This window comes from Indicator indicator, chromosome 33 (assembly GCF_027791375.1).
Source record: "Indicator indicator isolate 239-I01 chromosome 33, UM_Iind_1.1, whole genome shotgun sequence".
NCBI classification, from domain to species: domain Eukaryota; kingdom Metazoa; phylum Chordata; class Aves; order Piciformes; family Indicatoridae; genus Indicator; species Indicator indicator.
The window spans coordinates 3,717,667-3,730,757 of record NC_072042.1 but is presented as its reverse complement, the minus strand read 5'-3'; positions in this window follow the sequence as shown (position 1 = coordinate 3,730,757).

Here is a 13,091-nt window from a genome sequence, read left to right as displayed (position 1 = left end):
CAGTAGGTTTTTAATTGTAATGGTTACAAATAATACTGCCATGGTATCTTAACAAGTTACTGAACCATCATTTTTTTTCCCCCTCTAAAAATGATAAAAACCAACAAAAAAAAAAAAAAAAAGGAATTTAGCTTTTAGGTATTTTGCAGACTTTTACAAAAGTGCCCACTTTATGCTGCTGTGTGGTTTGATAAATCAAAGTGATTTTAAAACTTTTTCTCATAGAAGGTTTGACTTTGGCAATAAATCTTTTGGTTTTTTTAAAGCCCCCCCCCCCTTCCCCAACAGTGTAATTTTCTAGCTGAGGATTGTGCATGAGTTTAACCGAACCAACGTTCTCGTGTCCTTTTGGGAACACACAATTTGGCAATTTCTTGAAATTTATTTAGAAAAGACACACACTTCCATGCTTTTTTTAAAAGGATTATTTTTAACTGTTTTATATTCACTGTTGGTGTCCTGTCTACAACATTTTTTATAAAGCTTGGAAAACTGGGTGTTAAGTGTAGGAAAGGTTTGCCAATCTGTACAGTCTAAATGTATTGTGTGACAGGCAACCTAAGGACTTGTTACCAGCATTTTAACCCTGTTTTTTTTGGTTTGGTTTTTTTTTTTTTTTTTTCTTCCCTGGGAATCTGGGTTGCCCCCACAACTGCATCCAACAGCATGTTTAACCCATGTGAGTCCCATGTACTGATTCTGTCCCAGCCTAGAAATTAGGGATTTTTTTTAAATCTGCTTGGCTTTTTTTGTTGTTGTTTTTTTCAGCTGCAATGTGTAATCAAGAACAGGGGCTTGGTTTCACCGAATACTCTTGGAGAATCCATGAGCATAGTACCTTGAGAGTAGATTCCTCTTAGTGTTAACCTGAGTTAGACCAGATTAAAAGCTTGTTCCTCCCCTGAGTAGAGCCGACACCACTGCTTTGATAAAGAGAAGTTTGAGAAGTCCAACGATTGCACTGTGGTCTCCAACACTCGTGTGGGGTTTGCTGCTAAGTCGTCTGCTGTTCCAAAGCTTAGGAACCAGCCCCCTCCAAATGTCAGCAATAGGAAATGCTGTTTCCTTCAGTCTTTAAGCTTGTGTAAATAAATTAAAGTTTACATTTCTCAATGCTGGGGTTGTTTTCCTCTCAGTTGTACCCAAGTACACTGAACTTAGTTTTCAAACAGTTTTAGAACCTTCTTTCAAGTAGTAAATTAAGTTTAAACATTTTTATTTCTGTTGCAAATGGGACTGAAGTGAACTCTGCTCCTGGCACATCCTGTGCACAGGTTTAGATTTAAAAAGAGAATTCTTTTTAGTTTTAGTTGCTTTGGGGTTTGGGTTTTGTTTGTTTGTTTGTTGTGGTTTTGTTGTTTTTTTTTTTTTTCTTTTTTTAAAAGAATACCTCACTTGTGTAATGAAATCAGGACACGTGGGTGGGAGACTGACCGCTGCTTCAGCTAGATGGCTGCTTTTCTCAGTACTTGTTCAGGGAGAATACAAACAAGAAAAAACCCTTTTTAGAATGAACTCTGACTGACCCAACACATGTGTGGAGAACTTTGGCACCTTGAAAAGAAACTGCACCCACCTTAGGTGGTAGGATCCAAGATCGCTATGTTGAGTTTGTGCACTAGGCAAGAATATGAGGCTGGTTTCATCAAGGGTGCATAATGAAATACTGCATTTTATCATCAGTTAGTTGTCCAGTGCCAAGCACTCTTAGTTCAGATTGAGTGAAGTGAGAGCCTCTCCTCTGTTCGCCTGTGACTGGACTGAATATTTAACCCCAGATTGTCAGCCCTCAGCTGGCCCCAGGCCATGGGGTAAGGACCTGAACTCAGCCTTGAGTAAGGGGTGCAGTGCTGGCACTTTGGGAGAAGAGCTCTCAAGTCGAGGACCATTGTGTGCCACTCACGGCAAGATCAAGGTCCTGGCAGCACTGTCCCGTGCAGCTCTGAGGCTGGAGGTTGGGCTTGCCAGTCTGGAGTAACCCCTTGGGCCTGGCTGAATCGTTATGCATGTGTCAATCAATGGGAAAATGTGCATTCTGTAGATGTAGTTCTTAGGGTGTTTTTGTTTTGGGGTTTGGGTTTTGTTTTGGTTTGGTTTGTTTTTAATAAGCCTGTTGGCCACTGTTTTAGCTCTGTGGTGTGAAAGATTTAAATGTAGCAAAGTTTAAAGAGTTGGGGAAGGGGGTGGTTGATTAAAAAGGGCAGAAATCCCTTTTTCAAAGCAGTTCTGCTTGCTTGGTGAACAGCTGATTCTGACCCAGCTCTGGCAGTCCTGGTGAGCCCATCTCAAACACCTGAGCAGCCTGGCTTAGGTGTTGTGAGTGCCACCCTGCAGGGCCGTGCCTGTGGCCACATTCAGAGCGGTCACTCAGGCTCTGCCCCTGGGCCGGGGAAGGGCATCTCTGTTCAGAGCCAGTTTGACAGAACCAACACCACCCCCACCCCAAACTACCTTCGTGGATGTGCTGTAGGATTTTTCTTGCTCAATAGCAAGGGAGTAGCTCTGCTTTCATTTTAGGAAGGCAGGGTTGGGAGGGCATTGTATCAATACTGTTCAACTACAAGGTTTTTTCCTTGTGCATCGGAGGAAAGATCTTGTGAATATCACTTTGAGATTTTCTTATTCCTTGCTATTGACATTTTCATATTTCTATGTCTAGAGGCTGAAAATTTCAGTGTAAGATGTTTGCATTTGTTCTTTTCTTTTTTTTTTGACTTCTGATGTAATTTTGTTTGTTCGTTCGTTTGTTTTTGGGGGTTGGTTGGTTTGTTTGTTTCTCTATTGTTAGACTTGTAATGTTTCCAACTGTATTTTATTCAATTGGGACTGGATGTATGTCTATAGCAATACGAGGTACTCTTTTATTCTGGCTGGGTTAGCAGCCCCATGTTGCGGTAAGATGCTGGTCGTGTACAACTTGCAATGTATTTTATTATTTTATTACTTTTATTATTATTATTCCTTTTTTTTTTTTTTTTTTCGCCTGCAGGGATATTTTGTGTTCATGTGTCCAAAAATAATAATAATAAAAAAAAATTGGCATTCTTGTGCCAAATGTTGTTTTTTCCTTGTTGATGTCGAATAAATGCAATGTACAGAGTGAGCAACTGATAACTGCTGCCTGTAAACAAATGTCTTAAATTATTTAACTTTTAATTAAAACTTGTACACCATGTGTAACCTGTGGAACTCATTGCCACAATATATTTATTTCTGATCAGAGAATGCTTGGAAGGGACCTCTAGGGCTCATCAAGTCCAGCCCCTCTGCCAAAGCAGTATTACCTAAGGCAGGTCACACAGGAACGTGTCCAGGTGGGTTTGGAATCTCTCCATAGGAAACTCCACAACCTCTTTAGGCAGCCTGCTCCAGCACCTTCACACCAAAGGAGTTTCTTCTAATGTTGAGGTAGAACCTCCTGTGTTCCAGGTTATATTCTTTGTTCCTTGTACCTGTTAATGGGTGCCACCCAAAAGAGTCTGGCACCTTCATCTTGACACCTACCCCTCACGTATTTATAGACATTGGTAAGATTCATTCTCAGCCTTCTCAAGACTAAACAGCCCCAGCTCTCTGAGTCTTTCCTCAGGGGAGAGGAAATGATGTAGTAGGACTTGGAAACCTGATATAATTACCCATGGAGCCCATCTCTAGTGATGGAGATACCCATGGATACTATATAGTGATACTAAAAGGAGGGTGTTGCTGCCTCTGTGTCAGTCTCCCATGGGGTGTTCAGGACAGGGATGGATTTTTAATGCTCTCAGAAATTCCATAGCCATGTGTAGAAAAAAAATTGGTGTCCTTAGGCTCCTTGTCTGCACAGAGCAGTGATTGTGTACTGGAGTCACAGATGAACCAATGAAAGCTGTTTGCTTACTCATTTTCTCCATTTCAGGTGAGGCTTTGTTGTTTCCTCACTAGAAGTAGGATACTGAGAACAGGAAAAGTTTGGTTGAGGCCAAAACAGAACAGCTATAAAGGAACCTGTGACACACAGTTGCTTTAAATAAGCATCTTGGGCAAAGCTTTGCTTCCAGGCTTGAAATGTTTTTTGTAGTGGATATCCTGTGCGTTTGGGAATCAGGATGGTTCAGCCTCAGGTCTGAGGAGCCCAAAAGCAAGAGATGACTTTGTCCTAGTGCCTTCTGCAAACAACACAAAGATCATCACTTGGATGGAACCCCACGAACTGGGGCTGGTGTCCATCCCAGCCTCAAATGTGCCTTAAAAACCCAACTGCAGGTGGATTTGTCCCCCAGGGCTGTCCATGGGGACACCAGGAGCTCCTCATGCCTGCTCCTGTGCACGGACACAACCACACCATGGAATGAGAGGGGAAAATGCTTTAGCAATTTCAGTTTCTGTGGGTCTCTTCTACTTCCTTGCGCAATCCAGAGCAGGATTACAAAGCCCAGCTCATTCAGCATGGAAAAAAATGAATGGATTAATCAACAAAAGAGTCCAAAAAAGGGATTAAAAAAAAAAAAAGTCATAAAGGAAATGTTTTAAAATGGGGAGAATGAAGAAAATAATTAGTAAAAAAAAAAAAGCGGGGGGGGGGGAGAAAGGAGGAGAAACAAAGAGTCAAAAAAAAAAATGAGTAAAAAAAAAAATTTGAGTCAAAAAAAAAGAGGGGAAATAACCCAACCCTGTCTCTGGCTGCGGAGCGGGGCAGGCCGGAGCGCGGACGGGGCACGGACGCTGCGCCGCTCGCAGGCCCGGGCCCGAGTTCCCCCTCGGTGCCTCCTTCGCCGCCGGTCCCAGCCCCGCTCTGACCGCTCCGCCTCGCACGGGCCCAAGATGGCGGCGGGCACCGCCTTTGTTGGTGGCGGGGCCGGGCGGCGGCGGCGGCGCGTGCGCGCTGAGGCGCGGCGAGAAGCGGCTGCGGCGGGCGGCGGAGCAGCCCCGGTCCCCGGCTCCGGCCTCGGCCCCGACCGGCCCCGGCCCTGCCCGCGGCTCCCGGCCTCTGGCTCGGTAGCGGCGCCCGCGTGGATGGGATGGAAGCGGGACCCTCGGGAGCAGGTAACGGCAGCGGCCTGCGGGAAGGCCGGGGAGCTGCGCACCGGGGGGCGAGCAGCGTGCGGCCGGGGAACGTGCAACGGGAGGCGAAGAGCGTGTAACGGGGGGCTGGGAACTGCAACGGGGAGCAAGGAGCGTGTGCCGGGGAGGGTCGAAAGCCGGTAATAAGAGGCGAGGAGGGTGCAGTGGGAAGCGAGGGCCTGTGAAGGGGGCCGTGCAATGAGGGAGGTTGCAACCGGGGGCGAGTCTACAACGGGGGTGGGGGGCTGCACAATGAGGGCCGGGAAGCTCCGGTCGGGGAGCCGAAGGGGGGCTGTAACGGGGGGCTGCGCGGCGGGGGACACGAGGTAGGGGCTGTGTGATGGAGGGATATGTTGGGGGCACGGGGGCTGCGCTGCGGGGTGCGGAGGGATGTGCGCCGGGGGTGTGCGGTGGGAAGCGCGGGGAGAGCCCCGCGGGGGGGTGTGTGAGGTGTGTGGGGGTCTGAGCAGTGGGGGGTGGGGGGCAGAGTGTGCCGGGGGGTGCCTGTGCAATGGGACGTTGTCGGGAAGGCTCCTTTCCGGGCCTGCAGCCCACCAAGAGGGGCTGGGAGTGTCGGGGAGGGAGCTGCTGGGCATCTTTGCGGGGGGGAGTCATAGGGCTGGGAGCTTTGTCCCCCTGGGGTGCCTTGCGGAGGCAGGGCACCCGGTAAGGGGGCAACGGAGGGGCTTGTGCGGGGCAGAGCACTGCAGGGTTGTGTCCAGCTGCAGGGTTGTGTCCAGCTGCAGGGTTGGGGGTGCCGGGTGCCCCCGGAGTGCGGTGCCAGCCCTGTGCAAAGAGCCTGTTTTTCACGGAGCAGCAGCAGCAGTACCTTGGCTCCCTGTTCCCTTCCCGAGCTCCCTGAACCCCAGTGCGGTGTTTCGGGACAGAGGGTGCAGGCCAGGAGCTGGCAGAGGCTGGCAATGCCACACGCCGTGACAGCACGAAGCGGCTCCGCTCCTGGCACTGAGACATGCGCGAAACTGGGGCTGTGTGTGGCCAGCTGTTGGCGAGGGACCGCGGGGGCCCAGATCCAGGGTCACCCCGTGTCCCCCCAGCCCTGTCTCTGCACACGCGGCTGCAGACGGGAGCAGCTGGCAGTGCTTTTCACCCCAATCTCTTCATGTGGGCTCCCCAAAGCCTACCCAGCCATCACATCAGCAGATGCTCGTTCCCGTGCCCAGCCTGAGCATCGTGAACTTGAGCTGCTAGAAGTCACAGAAGGATTTCGGTGCCCGAAAAAAGGAGGGGGGCAGAGAGCAATGGGGACTGGTAACTGTTGTGTCCTTTCTGGCTCTTATGCCAGCAGGTTTGCTGCCTACTGTAACGTAGCAGAGAAGTGCTGCATCTTTGCAATCAAACTTTGGTCCTTCCTTGCAGCATTATTTTAGCGAGGCGTGGAGATCTCTTGGTGTCTGTGTTACCTTCTGCCTGCTGGTGCTTTGTGTTTGGGGTGATTTATTGGCCTCTGGAAGCTGTGATTTTGGCCTTGTCACAGGCTTTGCCGGCGCCTCGGGGTGATGCAGATAACGCTGCCGGCGCCTGCACCCTCCTGCTCCTGCCAGCTTTAACAAATTCTGCTAAGATGCGTTCAGACTGCCTCCCAGATGGGATGGGGCCATGCTTGGAAGGAATGGGTTTAGGTTTGAGTCCTGCTGACTGTGCTGGGGTAGTGGGGGTTGTGCTTCTGTGCTCTTGGGAGTCTTTCTTTTCGTCCCCGTATGGGGCTGGGGGATCCCAGGTCATCCTTCATGCAGAGCTGATGTTTACCCCATGCTGCAGGATCTGCTGCAGATCCCACCCTGCCTTAGCATCCCTTTGGCTGCCTGTGGGCCCCAGGTATGGGGCTGAGCCTCCTGTGTGAGCTCTTACAATGCTGGGCTACAACCTATCAGGGTAATAAAGCAGAAACGTGGTGTGTGCCTGCATGTGTCCAGCGTGAGGATGCCTGGAAAGGTGTTGGGGAACCCAGGCCATCTTCTGACCCGCAGGCACTGCCTGGGGAGGCCTGCTCTGGTTTTGCAAACTGAAGTCTGTTTCCCCCCCACCCAACTTTTCGTTTTCTGTATCCCTCACAAACTTCCTACATGCTGTTAATTGTAACCGTTGCCTTCCTGTGCTGGAGCCCTGCACCAAGCCCCAAAGCTGCTCCGTCGGCTGGATCTCTTTATCTTCAGGAAACATGAAATCGCTTGTGCCTGGTTCTGGGACAGGATTAGACCAAGAAACAAAGCTGGGAGAAGCCCCTTGCCTGGAGACACGGCCGCTGATGATTTATCTCTGAGCACTTTCTGCAGCCACTCTCTGAACCCCGGGAAGAACAAAACAGGGGCAATTTATTAAGATGGCAGACGGTGCAAGGGAGCTAAATCAGGCAGAAAAGCGCTGCTCTTTCAGCAGGGTGATCTGTGGTCAAGCTGTGTGTGGGTTTTAACCTCCTCACCCAGCTGCCAGCTCTGCGGGGCTGCCCGTGGCGTGGCACGCCCGACACGGGGACGTGGTGGGATGCAGAGAGGAGCTGACGTCGCCTTTGTCCTGTCCCCTCTGGCGCTGGGTCTGCCTTTGTCTGCTGCTCCCAGCTCTGCGCGTCCCTGGCTGCTGTCTGGAAGGTCAGCAGGAGACCCTGCAGGGTGTCAGCCTTTGCCAGCTCCAGGCACCGTTACAGGGACCCTGGGGTTACGGAGTGGGGTCACATAGTTCAGACAACCACCCAGTGTGTTCGGTGGAGGTGATGGTGCTCAGGTGCCAGCTGCTTCTCACACCCCCTCAGAGGGATCAAAAAGGGGCTTGTGGAGCTGTTGGGCAGCCATGGTCAGAGTAAGACCCTCATGGGTCAGAGTATGCCACCGTGGATCAAGTTGTGTCTGTGTTGCTGGCATCACCACACTGCTCTCCCTGCAGCCCAGGCAGCTGTTTGGTGGCGATGCTCTTGCTGCTGTTTGTCCATTGCAGCATCTGCAGGTTCAGTCTCTGGCCCAGCCTGGACCCATGGGACTGTGTGTGCAACTGCTTTCAGAAGTAAACACCTTGGTGAAACAGATTGGAGGCCGCTTGACACTTCTCTGGGATGCAGCCACCACAGTGCAGGGTGGGAGCAGTGCTTGGTCAGCCCATCAGAAGATGGGCTCTGGGTACAGGATGTGTTCAGTGCTGCACGGGGATGGCTGCCTTTGAGTGTCAAACCAAAAGTGCCTGCAGCCACCTGCACCTGGTTGTGCTCACAGGGACTTGGGAAGGGGCAGGCAGCAGTGTCTGGGCTGGCAGAGGCTAGATGCTGCTTTTTGAAGTCTGAGCTTTGTGGGACAGCTTTGGTCACAGCTTGGAGGTGGAGATTGGGAAGCCAATTGCCTACCCCACCACCACCTTTCCTGCTGGTGGTGCTGCTTGCTTCACTTCCCCATGGGAGGAACGGGGGTTTTCCCCTCCCTGCGAGTGTTTTCACTTCCCTGGCAGGTTTTGGGAGCTGTTTTAGGGTGGGGCATGGAATAGGTTAGCCAGGGAGTTGGTGGAATTACTATCCCTGGAGGTATTCAAGAAACGTGGGGACATGGCACTTCGGGATGTGATTTAATGGCCATGGTGGTGTTGGCTTGATGGTTGGACTGGATGATCCTAGAGGTCTTTTCCAGCCCGAACGATTCAATGATTCTATGGCTTGGAGCGAGGATAGACCATGCCACGTCTCCGGCAGCGCTCGGCGTGCCGCAGCTCCGCTTGCCGATTCCCGGCGGGATTTTGGTGGGGAGGGGGCTGTGGCGGACCGGCCGCCGCAATAAACCTCCCTTTTGTCTGGGCCCCGTTCCCGCGGCCCCTCGGCTGAATGCGGCGCTGGGCAGGGTTTCAATGGCAATGGTAATTTCACGCCGGCCCACCGGCGGCTCGCCCGGGTGCAGGCAGCTGTTGGGCAGCGGGGTCGTGTTCCCCAGCTGTTCCAGTAAAGCAGGGAAACAAAGCCCCTTCCAGCGCTCATTACCCCAACTGGGCTTTCACCTTGGCAGCACTGCCCTCGCCGCCGCCTCTTCCCGCCGGTGCTTGGCCGACACCCGGTGGAGGGAGCGATGGTTGCGGCGGCGGTGGCGATGCTCCCGCTGCCGACACGTCCCCGGGGCACGGCTTTTGTGTAGGGCGGTCTGTGATTCCTCCGGGCTGCTGAATTTATAATGGCAGGCGGATTCCATCCCCTCACTGCCCGCATTGTGCTGCAGGAGCAACATTGGCCCCTCCAGCCCCCGGCCCCGCATTTACATGACAAAGTGGGAGCCTGTGCAGCTTGCCATGGAGAGTCGAGGCATGCAGAAGCCCCTCTGTCTCTGCGAGGTTTGGGATGCTTTTTAACCAGGCTTCTGCCAAAGGAGAACTTGCACGTTTTGCCCTGGCCCCTTTGCTGCTGATCCCTGGCTGCAGCTGGGGACTGCGGGCACAAGGTGCCCAGGGGTGCCACATCACGCTGCCTGGGCTTCCCTGGCACGGCAGACATAGGTGATGCTCCTGGCAACTTCTCACGGAAGCCCCCCACTACCAAAACCTTGCCACACAAACCCAACACAGCCCTGAGTGCCCTGGCACAGGGATGTGGTGCAGGAGGGGTGAGCCCAGCCTGTGTGTTCACCAAAGGGCTTTGGGGTCTCTCTTACCGTGGCTGAAGCAACCATTGGCCAAAACAGAGCCCATCCTTGCATGCCAGGTACAACAGCTCCCATCTGGTGTCACCCCTGGACCCCTCCCTGTGTTGACTCCCCCCTTGTCACTGGTCTTGTGAATAGCCATGTCCCAGGTAGGCATCACTGTGCCAGGCTGCTTGCAGGCACTGGGAGATGATAGCTTCTGAAATATCTTCAGATCTCAAAATCATTTGGACAGGAAAAGTCATTATCACTCCCATCTTTGCATGCACCCCGTGGTGAGCCTGGGGCTGTGCTGCCGAGGAGGTTGCTATGGCTGGTGGTATTTGAGGACCTTGAATTTGCAGTCACCAAAACTCTCTGGATCAGCTCAGGGATGAATTTTCCCATCCTTGATGGACCAATCTCATGTCCTGCCGTGATCTTTGCACAGCATCTCCCTCCCATTGCCGTGCTGTTCCCTGGATGCAGCTCAGCTGCCCATCGTTGTTACCTTGTGTTTGCAGTATCTCCTGGCTTCCATCAAACTCAGGAGCCAACTTCTGCCTTGCTGGAGGCTGACTCCTTCATCTGTGATCCTGCTTGCAAGGCTTTATGTTGATAAAGCATCTCATGATGCTCCAGCAAGAGGCAGAGTGTAGTGTCTGGGCTGACCAGTGCAGCACTGGGATTGTGAGATGGGTGTGAGACTGTTGGGTTGCTCCTCTGCAGCTTCTGCCAGCCCCAGACCTGCCACAGCTCCTTTCTTGGCACCCAAGTGTGCAACTGTGGGTGCTGCCCTGAGTCCCCTGCATCCGTGGGGACACTCTGGGCAGCATTGTCCTGCCAGGATCATCTCAGGGATGAGCACGTCTGGAAGAGGAGCACCATAAGGTGCCAGCCCTGGTGTGGTTGCAGGGCAGGCAGCAGAGAGCTGCTGTCCTCTGGCAGGTCTTGCAAGTGGGCTCTGTGTTTTTTAGCTCAAAAGGCAGAGCAAGGACTGGAGGCTCCAGCAGCGCTGGCAAATACTCCTGATTGCAAACCATGGTAGAAAAATGCATCAGCTCACAGCCAGGGAGCTGGTGAGTGCCAAGAAATGTTTGTCATGTGGAGACATGAATTGCACCATGAGTAGATCATCTGAAAATCCTTTTCTTAAAATCAGCTGCCCCTGGAGCACCTTTATCTCAGGGATGCTGGTGGTCACCATGTCCTGGAGCAGCTGTGAATGCCTGGGGAGAAGTCCAAGCCCCACGTCAGCCTTGAAGGTCTCATCCTGCTTGTTGTCTGCCTTAAGTCCTATGCTGCCTTGTCCAAGGAGGTGCTGAGGCTGGGTTAGCTCCACGCTTAGGGCTCCTGGTAGATTTGGAGTTCCTGGGCTCCTGCCACAGGGCACAAGCAAGAGCAGGGGTTGGCTTTGCAGAAGCTAACACTGCACTTCAGCCCCTGGGTGCTCACCAGGGTTGTCCTGTCCCCTTCTCCTGCGGTGTGGTGGCCTTCCAGCAGCAGAAGTCTTTCAGAGATGGGGTGCAAAACTGAACAGCAAATCAGGAGTTTGCTGCTCTTCTCCTTTTCTGTTTTTGATATTTTTAGCCTGGAATTGAAATCTGGATTTAAAAAGAAGGTGGCTGGGAGCAGGGGGTGCTAAGAGTTCCATGTGTTCAGGAGCCAAAATTGGAGCCAGGACACTGTGTAGGGGCTGACTTGGACAGTTGGCCACCCAGATGGAGTGCTCCAAATATCCCAAACGTTGTGCTCCCCACACCCATCCCAGCTGGCCAAGGCCTCACAGGGTTTGAGGAACAGAGAGGCTGGAAACTGGGGTAGGTGAGGATGGGCAAAGTGAGAACAGGGCAGGAAGGGCAGATCTCAGCTTGGGGAGAGCGGAGTCCAACACTGCTTTGGCAATATCTAGGAGTCTGAGGGTGCTGTCAGCTCAGAGCTGGGTTCAGCCCCATGGCCATGCTTTGGTGCCCATCCTTGCATCTCCTGAGCTGGAAAGAGATGAGCACTTGGTCAGTTTCTTGCTGCTGTTCTGATTGTTTTGAACAGTTCTTGTGCAGAACAGAATTGAAGTGCAGCTTTGCAGCAGCATAGGCACATTCAAAGCTCTTTTAGTGTGGGCATTAGGTACAACATGTCCTTCACTGTCAGGAGGACTGAACATGGCCTTCTGTCCCCACATCTGGTCAGAGAATTGAGTCAGAGCTATCCTGGTGCATGCCAGGACAGATGTGCTCATGGTCGGGGTGGGTGATGGGACTGTTCCACCTTGTCCTCTGAAGGTCTGTACTGCAGCCAGACCTGGCTCCAGATGAGTTACCTTCTGTGAGGCAAAGCAGAAGCTACTTGTCTGCCAGTGTGTGGGATGAGGTCTGCACAGCTGGTGGTGGCACAGCAGAGCAGTGGGCTTGGCACTGCCCTTGGACAGCTTGGCTGGTGCTTGCCAGACGGTTGGTGTCCGGGGACCAGCTGCGCCAGTCTGAATTCTGCCACCGCCACCTCCTGCCAGGAGCTGAGTACTGGGAGACCTCCTGGGCCAGAATGGAATGGTGGTGATGGGAAGTGCATCGTGTGTGTGCTCCCAGCCCTCCTGACCGCTGTCTGTCCCGCAGCTGCAGGTGCATACCTGCCTCCACTGCAGCAGGTGTTCCAAGCACCGCGTCGGCCCGGGATAGGAACCGTTGGGAAGCCCATCAAGCTCTTGGCCAACTACTTTGAGGTGGACATTCCCAAGATTGATGTCTATCACTATGAAGTGGATATCAAACCTGACAAATGTCCACGCAGAGTCAACAGGTAAGGCAAGTATTAAAGGTTTTGGCACTCATTTCTTGCTTCCTTGTGAAGGATCCATAAGTGCCTGTCTCTGTCCTAGCGGGGGGAAGCCATCAGGGTGACATGGTGGCAGGGGTCATAGTGCTGCCTGGGTGGCTGGACCCCACCAGTCATGTTTGTGCAGCAGTGCTGGTTCCTGTCCCTGGCAGTCTCAGAGATCCTAGACCTCTACACAGTCCCCTGCTTCTTCACAGCAGCTGTGTGATTTTGGCAGCAGTCCTGTGTTTAAAAATAGCAAACCTGACCTCGGGCCATCGCCTGCTTTGCTTTTCTTTGTTTTTCTTTCTGATGTCCTCTGATTCACTGCCTGTCCCCTCCTGCCCCGGCAGCCAGGGTAGCTCTGTGTCCTGAAGGCCAGTGAGCAGCTGCTTTCAGTGGCTGCAGGCAGTGAGTGACTCCCTCTCACCCTCCTGGCACATGCCAGCCAGCTCTGATGGGCACACGTTGCTGTGTGCCATGGAAACTTGTTCTGCTGGAGCCAAAACGCCAAGGGCAGGGCACGTGGCTGCTTGTCTGGGGGACGTTCACCTCTGCTCCCTGGTGTCTTGTGGTTCAGAAGTGCCCTGGGTGGAGACTGGGCAGATCACAGGTGATGTTGAGTTGTAAAGAAAC